The following is an 11,676-nucleotide window of genomic DNA, read 5'->3' as shown; positions in this document are numbered from 1 at the left end:
CAGCTCCTCTGGGGGAACCCCAAGGTGTTCCCAAGCCAGCCGAGAGATGTAGTCCCTCCAGCGTGTCCTGGGTCTTCCCCGGGGCCTCCTCCCAGTGGGACGTGCCGGGAACAACTCTCCAGCGAGGCGTCCAGGGGGCATCCGGAAAAGATGCCCGAGCCACCTCAACTGATTCCTTTTGACGTGGAGGAGCAGCGGCTCAACTCCGAGCTCCTCCCGAGTGACCGAGCTCCTCACCCTATCTCTAAGGGAGCGCCCAACCACCCTGCGGAGGAAACTCATCTCGGCCGCTTGTACTCGCGATCTCGTTCTTTCGGTCATGAGCCAAATCTCATGACCATAGGTAAATCGAGAGCTTTGCCCCCCCATATATATATATAGGGTTGTAGCAAGGATAAAATTTTAGCGTAGTGGTAATGTTGAGGGAGCGAAGCGACCGGGGGGGATGATGGTGCGGAAGGGGGTAAGCTTCTGAAAATTCAAGGTAAAAATTGACCATTCTAGGGGTACCCAAAGGGGAAAAGCCAGGTACAACAGCCCAAGTCCCTTCATCATGTCCAGAAGGCTGGGGAAGTTTGTTGAGTGGGCAATCTCATTCTGGGTTAGCCAGTACATGGCCCTCAGTGAGGCAGTCAGAGTCCGTGCACATTTTAAGTCAAGACTTAAAACCTATTTTTATTCTCTTTCTTATGAGCAGTTTTTATTTTATGTTTTATTCTTTTACTTCTGTTTTTAATGAGGTATTTGAATTATTTATTTATTTATTTATGTTGTGTGTGAGGCACCTTGAGATGGCTTTTGTTGTAATTTGGCGCTTTATAAGCTGATTAAGATGAAATTGAACAACATTTTACTGAGACTTAAAGTAAATAAATATGAAATTGGTTATTGGATCCTTAAACTCTGGACATAATAAACTCTACATGATGGATCCTTGATCTCTGGCCATAAACAGAAATAAAATCTGTTAGTTTTTGTCAAAAGCATTTCCTTTCAGACATTATTATTGGCATGAATGTCTTTCCATACCTATGAGCTGAGCTCTAGCTGCAGATGTGCTGCAGGTCAGGTTTATAAAGAATGCAAGACGTCTCATTTTGGGAGGAAAAAACGTTTTAGTCGACTGTAGTTTATTGTCTGTATTGCAATGTTTGTAAAAGGTGTCATTTTATTTAAAGCAATTCGTTGTGAAATTATTAAATCCGAGCGGACTCTGTCAGAGAGCCGCGCAGCGTTTAAAGCTCTGACAACGGAACGGAGGATGATTCTCGTTTCTCGACTGCAAGACAAGAGTCCCAGTTAGTGACTTTAATCCACACAAAAGTGACTCATGATATTTTAATGCCTTTACTAGGGGTTAAGAAACAGACTTACCGCTTCTGAAGAGCAGCGAATCAAAGAGTCACCCTTCAAACTGGAGTCGCGCAGCAGAAACAGTTGATAAAAGTAGGACTCCGCCCCCGCTCATGACCTGAGCAGAACTTCTGAATGTTTGGGAGTCCTTGGCTCTTGATAAGAATAATGATATAGTATTATTAGAAGTTATGATTGACATTTAATGGCATTCAGACTTATTTTGTTTCTGAAAAAGCACCAGATGCTACACTTAGGAAGTAAATATAGCGGGATGAAAATCCCTGGTCCCAATTGAAAAGATCTTCGCGCTAGCTTGGCTAACGGGGAGTTTCCCTTTGGCTGACCTGGTAGAGGAACAGTCTTTTGGTGCGAGCCGCGTGGGTTCGATCCCCCACCGTCGTCCCGGCTACGAAGGTCCTGCTGCTTCATAAGTATAGCTTCAGTAATGAGCTGTAATAACGATAGTACACAACAGTAATAATACATTTGGTGTGTATTTATGGTTCAGAAAAAGCTGCACATACATGTCATTATTTTAGTCATTTCATTATGTTCTTTGATCACTCTACCAATACATTTTGAATGAGCATAAATCATGCCACATTTTCAGAATATTCACATATTCTTCACTTTTTTTTATCCAAATATTTCTTTCCATCATTTCTGCAACACCAAAGACACGATTTATGACAAAAACATCCTGAAACTAATTTTTAGAAGCTGCTTGAAGCTGCAGACGAAGGAGCTGCAGCTCCAAACAAAGCCTTGATCTTCTTCACTACTTGAAGAGAGAAAGCTCTCCCTGTCTTACAGAAAGTGGCAAAATGTTCACAATTTTTGTTCAGCAGGTCGTACACACTCCAACATCTTTGGTCTTCATACAGCTGGACAGCTGTTTTCACCACATCATCTGGATTGTTTTCAAGATCCTTGTTGTATTTTACTCTGTACACCATCTCACCTCCAACAAATTTAATCAGTGGCATTTTAAGAATCATTCCTTGTCCTGAGATGAGCTTCTTGTTTTCTGCCCCATAATCAATGACGTCTCCATCTCCGATGAATATACCATGGTGGTAATATCTGCCATTACTTTTAACAGCAAGATGATCTGCTGTCTTCACTTTCCTGAAAGAAAATTTTCCATCAGTTTAAAGTGATTAAGATTTACACACTGTAGACTGATCAAAGCAATCATTATAAAAAAAGATACAAATTTCTGGCAATGTTGGCCCTCAATATTGGCAGTTTATTGATTGAATTGTTTTACCGTATTTGCATTCAGCAACCCCAAATCACCCAAATTAGTGCTGAATTCTGTTTTATTCTAAAATTTGAAAGTTTTAACACAATCTACATTTGCATGAGAAGCGCCATAACAGCAATAGATTAGCTAAATATTGGCATGTGCATAACTCAAGAACCTGATGTGCTAGACAAATTCTGATTACAGATTTGGAATCAGCATACCTGAAAGACCTTATATCAGCTAATATTCACCAGGTAGCAAAACCATTGTTGACCAGTGTAATTTGTTGTATATTACAAATGACTAACATTAGTCTGTAATTCTGAATATTGGGCAGCACTGAACTGATGTTTGATCAACATTGTCCAACGTCCCAGTTTTTATTATTCTTTCAGTGGCCCCACCATAGATCACTGAATATGCTCCTGACCCAACTCCAATTCTCCATGAAGAGACACACAAGCCCCTGGTCTTCCCAAGTGGCCTCCCAGCCAAAGTACTAATCTGGACCTGCTCTGCTTCACTTTTGAGATCTGATGATATCTGATGTGTTCAGAGCAGTACGGCTGCATCTGATTTTCTTGCTAGAAAGTGCAGCAAATACAAAATTTAGGCAAAAGGTTTACAAAAGACAATATTCAGATGTGGCTTATGTGAGTGGTATCAGTTCAAGGGAATACTGGTCATCAGACCTGAAGACATGTTGGACTCTGGAATAGAAAGAGGAAAAAGAGTCAGTTCAGTTACTTCAGTGACATTTTGTTCTTGTTGTTTGAGTCTGTTCACCACCACAAAATGAAATCATCCAGATGTAGCACAGATTTTACCTTCATGTCCACTGGGATAACAAAAATTAAGCTTTAACCATTTAGGAATTATGGACATGTAAGTCCTCCCCTGGTGGCTCCAGGTGACCACAGCAGCAGATTCAAGTTCTCCGTGGAGAAATTCACTCAAAGCGCCTGGTGTTCCCAAGCGGTCTTCCAGCCACGTCCTAAATCAGAACCTGTGCTGATTCATTTACGAGGTCTTACACGATCAGATCTGCTCAGAGTGACTTTGCTTCAGCCATCTGTATGTAGATGACCTCCACTTTCAGAACACAAAAGTAATTAAATAAACTGAGTATCAAGAGTTTTTTAAAATCTGTCTGGAGCAGGCAGTTCTCAAAAACTGAGTGACCGAACAAGGAGACTAATGAGGGAAGCCACCAAGACTCCTTCTGAGTGTGCAGAGTACAACTCTTTTCTACAATGTTAAATTACAGTGAGATTCATGGTGGAGTGGAAGAGAATGATTTTCTTAAAAAGCTGTGAATTTTCAGTCGATTGCCAGAAGGCACATGGCAGACTGGAGCCTTGATTTAGTCAGTTTTCTTGGATGAAAATATTTCTCTGGAGATGTTGCCTCCGTGACCCGATCCCAGATAAGCGGTTGAAGATGAGTGATGAGTTAGAATCTAATCACTACACTGCACACTTTTTCACCTTTGTTGAGAAATCCAGCTACATGATTATCTTCACTTGTGTGTGTGTTTGTGTGTGTTGGGGGGAGTCCACTGTTTTTAAAACCATTTTTTTTTTCCAGTCTAATGTCAAACAAATGTTCTCTTGAGTAAAAGGCTTCAATTTGTCATTGTTCAATGTGCTCGAATAAATGGCTCCATCGTGTGGAAGTAGATCGCAACTGCAGGTGAAGTCAAAGTTTTGTTGATGTCATATATGCACCTACACATATGGTCATAATAACTGTACAAGAAAAGAGAGAAAAAAAAGGTGCATAAACAATTTAACTTAATCACAAAATTTCAAAACACAATCAAACAAGTAAGAGTGAACAGTGACAAAATGGTAAACCTAATCCTTCAACCTATAACGGGTGAATATATTCATTTTGTAAAGCCTTTTAAAACCAACCACTGTACCAAGTATTTTAATATTATCAGGGCAATTATTCCAAATATTAACACCCCTGACGGAAACACAATGACTTTTAACAGTAGTACGGATCTTCAATTTCCCAAATAATAATGTTCCTCTCAAACTGTATGACTGACATTTAATGGCATTCAGACTTATTTTGTTTCTGAAAAGACACCAGGTGATACACTTAGGAAGTAAGTATAGCTTCAGTAATGAACTGTAATATTGATAGTACACAACACTAATAATACATTTGGTATGTTTTTATAGTTCAGAAAAAGCTGCACATACATGTCATTATTTTAGTCATTTCATTATGTTCTTTGATCACTCTACCAATACATTTTGAATGAGCATAAATCATGCCACATTTTCAGAATATTGACATATTCTTCACACTTTTTTATCCAAATATTTTGTTCCATCATTTCTGCAACATCAAAGACACAATTTATGAACAATAACATGCTGAAACTATATTCCTGACAAGCAACTCGAAGCTGCAGACGAAGCAGCTGCAGCTGCAAACAAAGCCTTGATCTTCTTCACTACTTGAAGAGAGAAAGCTCTCCCTGTCTTACAGAAACTGGCAAAATGTTCACAATTCTTGTTCAGCAGATCGTACACACTCCAACATGTTTGGTCTTCATACAGCTGGACAGCTGTTTTCACCACATCCTCTGGATTGTTTTCAAGAGCCTTGTTGTATTTTACTCTGTACACCATCTCACCTCCAACAAATTTAATCAGTGGCATTTTACGAATCATTCCTTGTCCTGAGATGAGCTTCTTGTTTTCTGCCCCATAATCAATGACGTCTCCATCTCCGATGAATATACCATGGTGGTAATATCTGCCATCACTACTTTCAACAGCAAGATGATCTCCCCTCTTCACTTTCCTGAAAGAAAACTTTCCATCAGTTTGAAGTGATTAAGACACGCGCGCACACACACACACACACACAACACACACACACACACACACACACACACACACACACACACACACACACACACACACACACACACACACACACACACACACACAGCCTTCACATTTCCGTTTGTAGTCATATGTATAATTTGCTGTATTTTACAAATGACCAGTAGCCCAACATTAGTCTGTAATTCTGAATATTGGGCAGAACTGAACCGATGTTAGATCAACACTGACCAACGTCCCAGTGTCGGCCTGTTCCTAATAATATTTGACATCACTCACCAAATGCTTTTGAATAATGAAATATGAGCATTTCTTCTGACCCACATTTCAAGGTCAGTGGCACGAAATGACAGGACACAAATGCAAAGCTCAGACACAGACGAGTCACTTTCAGAAAGTTTTACTGTGGGTACTTGCAGGGTTCGGTACACAGGAAGACAGTCCTCAAACAGCAACAGTATCAAAGTCATCAGGCAAGGGCATGGTCCAAAAAACACGCAGAAGGTCAAAAATGTAGCAAGATAATCAAGACAAAACTGAGAAGATAGGGCTGGAAGTGAAGGCTGAGAGGCACGACGATCTGGCGGGGCACAGGTGGACAAGATGAGGTTTAAATACAGGAAAGTGATGAGCAGACAATGAGGAACAGGTGTGAGGGAAAGGTCCTGGGCCTGGGAGTGGAAAGACAGAGGGACACACCCACCACCAAGCACCAAGTGACAGACAAGAGAAAGCAGTGCAGCAAAACCCAAGCATAGAAAAATAAAAATATAACACAAGACATCATAGTCCAAATCCTGACAGTACACCCCAAAAGGTCGACCCCTGATGGCCCTGGAGCATCAGGATGAGTAGTACGAAAGTCACAGATGAGCTGAGGAACCAAGATGAAGCAAAATGGGACCCAGGAATGCTACTCAGGACCGTATCCTTCCCAATCCATGAGATATTGCAGGCCGGTGACCCATCGATGAGAAAAGAGGAGGCGGCGGACGACATAGACAGGGCCCCATCGATGAACCACGTGGGCGGAGGGGGACTGGCAGGGGGTCACAGTAAGCTGGACCAAAAAGGCTTGACATGCAGACGTGGAACATAGGATAGATCCGCATAGCACTGGGGAGTCTGAGGTGCACAGTGACCGGGTTGAGAACCTTGATGATGCAAAAGACCTCTGTATTGACATTGTATGTTTAAGTGAAATTTAGTCCAAGAATGGGGGGATCTTGTTTTGTTGCTGTTTTTTTTCTCATTATTCTTTCAGTGGCCCCACCAAAGATCACTGAATATGCCCCTGAACCAACTCCAATTCTCCATGAAGAGACACACAAGCCCCTGGTCTTCCCAAGAGGCCTCCCAGCCAAAGTACTAATCTGGACCTGCTCTGCTTCACTTTTGAGATCTGATGTGTTCAGACCAGTATGGCTGCATCTGATTTTCTTGCTATAAAGTGCAGCAAATACAAAATTTAGGCAAAAGGTTTACAAAAGACAATATCCCAATGTGGCTTACGTGAGTGGTATCAGTTCAAGGGAATACCGGTCATCAGATACTGAACACATGTTGGACTCTGGAATAGAAAGAGGGAAAAGAGTCAGTTCAGTCACTTCAGTGACATTTTGCTCTTGTTGTTTGCATCTGTTCACCACCACAAAATGAAATATTCCAGATGTAGCACAGATTTTAACTTCATGTCCACTGGGATAACAAAAATTAATCGTTAACCTTTTAGGAATTATGGCCATGTGAGTCCTCCCCTGGAGGCTCCAGGTGACCACAGACAAACTGAGTATCAAGAGTTTTTTTTCATGAAAATCATCACTTTTACAGCCAGTTTTCTTGAGACAAGTCAGGTGATGGATACATCAGCATTTCCATGTCACTGAATAAGACTTGGAATTGATTTACATCAATCATTAAGAAATGCAAACAGTACGATAGTGTACGGTAAATCTTTCTGGAGCAGGCAGTTCTCAAAAACTGAGTGACCGAACAAGAAGGAGACTAATGAGGGAAGCCACCAAGACTCCTCCTGAGTGTGCAGAATGCAACTTTTTTCTACAATGTTAAATTACAGCGAGATTCATGGTGAAGTGGAAGAGAATGATTTTCTTTAAAAGCTGTGAAATTTCAGCTGTTGATTGCCAGAAGGCACATGGGAGACTGGAACCTTGATTTAGTCAGTTTTCTTGGATAAAATATTTCTCTGTTCCTTCATATTTCTTAAAAAGTTTGACATTAAAATATGTCAAGTACAATGTGAACATTATGACATTTACTTTCCATATTTTCATGTTTTTCTGTGTATTTTGGTTTGAATTTCAGCAAGTTGTCTTCACCACGTCTAGATGCTGCCAGTGCTACTTGCTAAAACTGGGATTTCTGCCCTTTTTTGACAACCAGCAAAAGTGCTTCTTCTGGTTTCAGCTGTATTCTAAAATCGCTTATTTTCAAAGGTCTTTCACTGCACCGCGGCCTTCTGTACATCCCCTGGCAAAAATTATGGAATCACTGGCCTCGGAGGATGTTCATTGAGTTGTTTAATTTTGTAGAAGAAAGATCACACACATGACACAAAACTAAAGTCATTTCAAATGGCAACTTTCTGGCTTTAAGAAACACTATAAGAAATCAGGAAAAATAATTGTGGCAGTCAGTAACGGTTACTTTTTTAGATCAAGCAGAAGGAAAAAAATATGGACTCACTCAATTCTGAGGAATAAATTATGGAATCACCCTGTAAATTTTCATCCCCAAAACTAACACCTGCATCAAATCAGATCTGCTTGTCAGTCTGCATCTAAAAATGAGTGATCACACCTTGGAGAGCTGTTGCACCAAGTGGACTGACATGAATCATGGCTCCAACATGAGAGATGTCAATGGAAACAAAGGAGAGGATTATCAAACTCTTAAAAGAGGGTAAATCATCACGCAATGTTGCAAAAGATGTTGGTTGTTCACAGTCAGCTGTGTCTAAACTCTGTACCAAATACAAACAACATGGGAAGGTTGTTAAAGGCAAACATACTGGTAGACCAAGGAAGACATCAAAGCATCAAGACAGAAAATTTAAAGCAATATGTCTCAAAAATTGAAAATGCACAACAAAACAAATGAGGAACGAATGGGAGGAAACTGGAGTCAACGTCTGTGACCGAACTGTAAGAAACCGCCTAAAGGAAATGGGATTTACATACAGAAAAGCTAAACGAAAGCCATCATTAACACCTAAACAGAAAAAAACAAGGTTACAATGGGCTAAGGAAAAACAATTGTGGACTGTGGATGACTGGATGAAAGTCATATTCAGTGATGAATCTCGAATCTGGAAATGAGGAACGAATGGGAGGAAACTGGAGTCAACGTCTGTGACCGAACTGTAAGAAACCGCCTAAAGGAAATGGGATTTACATACAGAAAAGCTAAACGAAAGCCATCATTAACACCTAAACAGAAAAAAACAAGGTTACAATGGGCTAAGGAAAAGCAATTGTGGACTGTGGATGACTGGATGAAAGTCATATTCAGTGATGAATCTCGAATCTGCATTGGGCAAGGTGATGATGCTGGAACTTTTGTTTGGTGCCGTTCCAATGAGATTTATAAAGATGACTGCCTGAATAGAACATGGAAATTTCCACAGTCATTGATGATAAGGGGCTGCATGTCAGGTAAAGGCACCGGGGAGATGGCTGTCATTACATCATCAATAAATGCACAAGTTTACGTTGATATTTTGGACACTTTTCTTATCCCATCAATTGAAAGGATGTTTGGGGATGATGAAATCATTTTTCAAGATGATAATGCATCTTGCCATAGAGCAAAAACTGTGAAAACATTCCTTGCAAAAAGACACATAGGGTCAATGTCATGGCCTGCAAATAGTCCGGATCTTAATCCAATTGAAAATCTTTGGTGGAAGTTGAAGAAAATGGTCCATGACAAGGCTTCAACCTGCAAAGCTGATCTGGCAACAGCAATCAGAGAAAGTTGGAGCCAGATTGATGAAGAGTACTGTTTGTCACTCATTAAGTCCATGCCTCAGAGACTGCAAGCTGTTATAAAAGCCAGAGGTGGTGCAACAAAATACTAGTGATGTGTTGGAGCGTTCTTTTGTTTTTCATGATTCCATAATTTTTTCCTCAGAATTGAGTGATTCCATATTTTTTCCCTCTCCTTGGTCTAAAAAAGTAACCGTTACTGACTGCCACAATTTTTTTTCCTGATTTCTTATAGTGTTTCTTAAAGCCAGAAAGTTGCCATTTGAAATGACTTTAGTTTTGTGTCATGTCTGTGATCTGCTTTATTTCTACAAAATTAAACAACTGAATGAACATCCTCCGAAGCCGGTGATTCCATAATTTTTGCCAGGGGTTGTATAAACCACATGCTGCCAAACCCTCTTCAACAGAAAAAAAAAACCATTCAGTATAAACACCAACATATTTAAACAATGTAAATAATTATTCTGAGTTATTGTAGATTGTACTTTGTGTCAAACATGAATAAAATAAACAGGCTGTTACCTGAAAGAAGAACGTTACAGTCTGATCTCCTGCTGTTGGAATGCGTCTTTTAAAACCGTCTGCGTGGCAGCTTCAAGTGTTGTGTGGGCCGCTGAAGAGGAGGTACTGCTGGCCCACCACCAGAGGGCGTCCTGCCTGAAGTGCGGGCTTCAGGCACGAGAGGGCGCGGCCGCCTCACGGGAGCAGCCAGGAATGACAGCTGTCTCATCACCATCTCCATAAAGGCCGGGCAACAACTCCACATCCCTGCCGAGATATCTTCAAGCCAAGAAGGTAAACTGCTCAGCCGTTTGTTTTGTCTTTCACAGACAGTTTTTGCTTTTGTGTTGTTTGCAGTCGGTTCTGTGAGTGCTTGCAGCTGGAGGCTGGGTTTGTGGTAGGTGGAGGGCTGACGTCTTCGCTCCCCACGCCAAACTTTGATAAGTACTCACTAACGCTGCACGTGCCAGGTTTCTGGATTGGAGGTGGAGGTTTGCCCTCTGTGTGACACTAAAGACTGTTTGCTGACTGTTTGCTGGGTGTGTGCTCACACCCACTCTTGTTTCTGCTTCCTGCATGCAGTACCAGATCCGACAGCCGGAGACGGTGACCACCTGGGGACTCGGGACTTGGCAGCTCCAGTATTCTCCGGGTTCGGTGGCGGTGGAAATCGTGTGGGTTCCGGCTAGGGTTGCCAACTCTCTGAAAAATAAATAAGGGACACCTCACTGGCAGGGCTGACCGGCCCATGGAAATATAGACTGGAATGGACGTGCGCGCCTCTATCTATTAGTGTCACTCAGGACAGGAAGGCGCCATTACTAAGGGTGGAAATGTGCAGCTCATCAATAATAAACTGACTGCTTTTTTTGCACTAGCGTCACTATTTCTTAATGGATTTTAATAAATGTAGGCTTGTTTTAAAGCCCTTTGAAAGCTCTTTCCAATACATCTATGCATGTGTGGGTGAAAAAAAAAAACAACTTATGTAAAATGCAGAAATCTGGGGAAATTACAACAAATTGTGCTGCTTTTCTCACTTTATTGTCGCTATTTGTTAACAGATTTTAATAAAAGTAGGCTTGTTTTAATGCCCTTTAATTGCTCTTTCTAATGAACCCATACATGTCTAGGTAGAAAAAAATGTTTTATGTAAGTTGCTGTGGCGACCCCAAGTGCAAACAAGGGAGCAGCCGAAGGGACTTACTTTAAAGTGTGGAAATTTGTGGAAAATATTCCATTCTGTTCATTTACTGTGATTTTTTTTTTTTTCTGTCATCATAATTCTCGATGGATTTTTGTAAATGACGCTTGTAAGTTGTATTCATGCTAATTAAAAGGTCTAACGAACCCATACATGTCTGGATAAAAAATCCTTATGTATTAAAATATTAATCTGAAGTATGCCTTGCCATTGTGCTCATTTATCTTGCTGCTTTTTCCACTGTAATATTACTGCTAGTCTTTTAATAACAACATATATATGATTTTTACTAACATTTTATTACAAGTAGATATAAAGCCATTCAGAATTTATGACTTTTGACCCTCAGTCAGGGTAAAAAGTACCTCCTCCATCCCCTCCAACCACACTGTTAAAATTTAAATGCCTCCTGTGACCACTATGTACATATCATATTAAACAACAGCTGCAAGTATATGTATGGACATAAATATATTTAAACATTTTTGT

At 40.7% G+C, this 11,676-nt stretch overlaps 1 long non-coding RNA gene across 1 annotated transcript; it reads right to left on the bottom strand.

The window, feature by feature from the left end:
- Positions 1–5,077: 5,077 nt before the first annotated feature.
- On the bottom strand, positions 5,078–10,115 carry LOC117516952. The gene is made up of 3 exons (XR_004562595.1): positions 10,005–10,115; positions 6,985–7,042; positions 5,078–5,428 (listed from the first exon to the last, which is right to left on the bottom strand). It is a non-coding gene; the product is annotated as an uncharacterized LOC117516952 (long non-coding RNA).
- Between the last annotated feature and the right edge of the window lie 1,561 nt (positions 10,116–11,676).

Source organism: Thalassophryne amazonica, chromosome 9, assembly GCF_902500255.1.
Source record: "Thalassophryne amazonica chromosome 9, fThaAma1.1, whole genome shotgun sequence".
Classification (NCBI taxonomy): Eukaryota; Metazoa; Chordata; class Actinopteri; order Batrachoidiformes; family Batrachoididae; genus Thalassophryne; species Thalassophryne amazonica.
The sequence above is the reverse complement of the archived record's forward strand: the minus strand, read 5'-3'. Positions and strand labels throughout refer to the sequence as shown.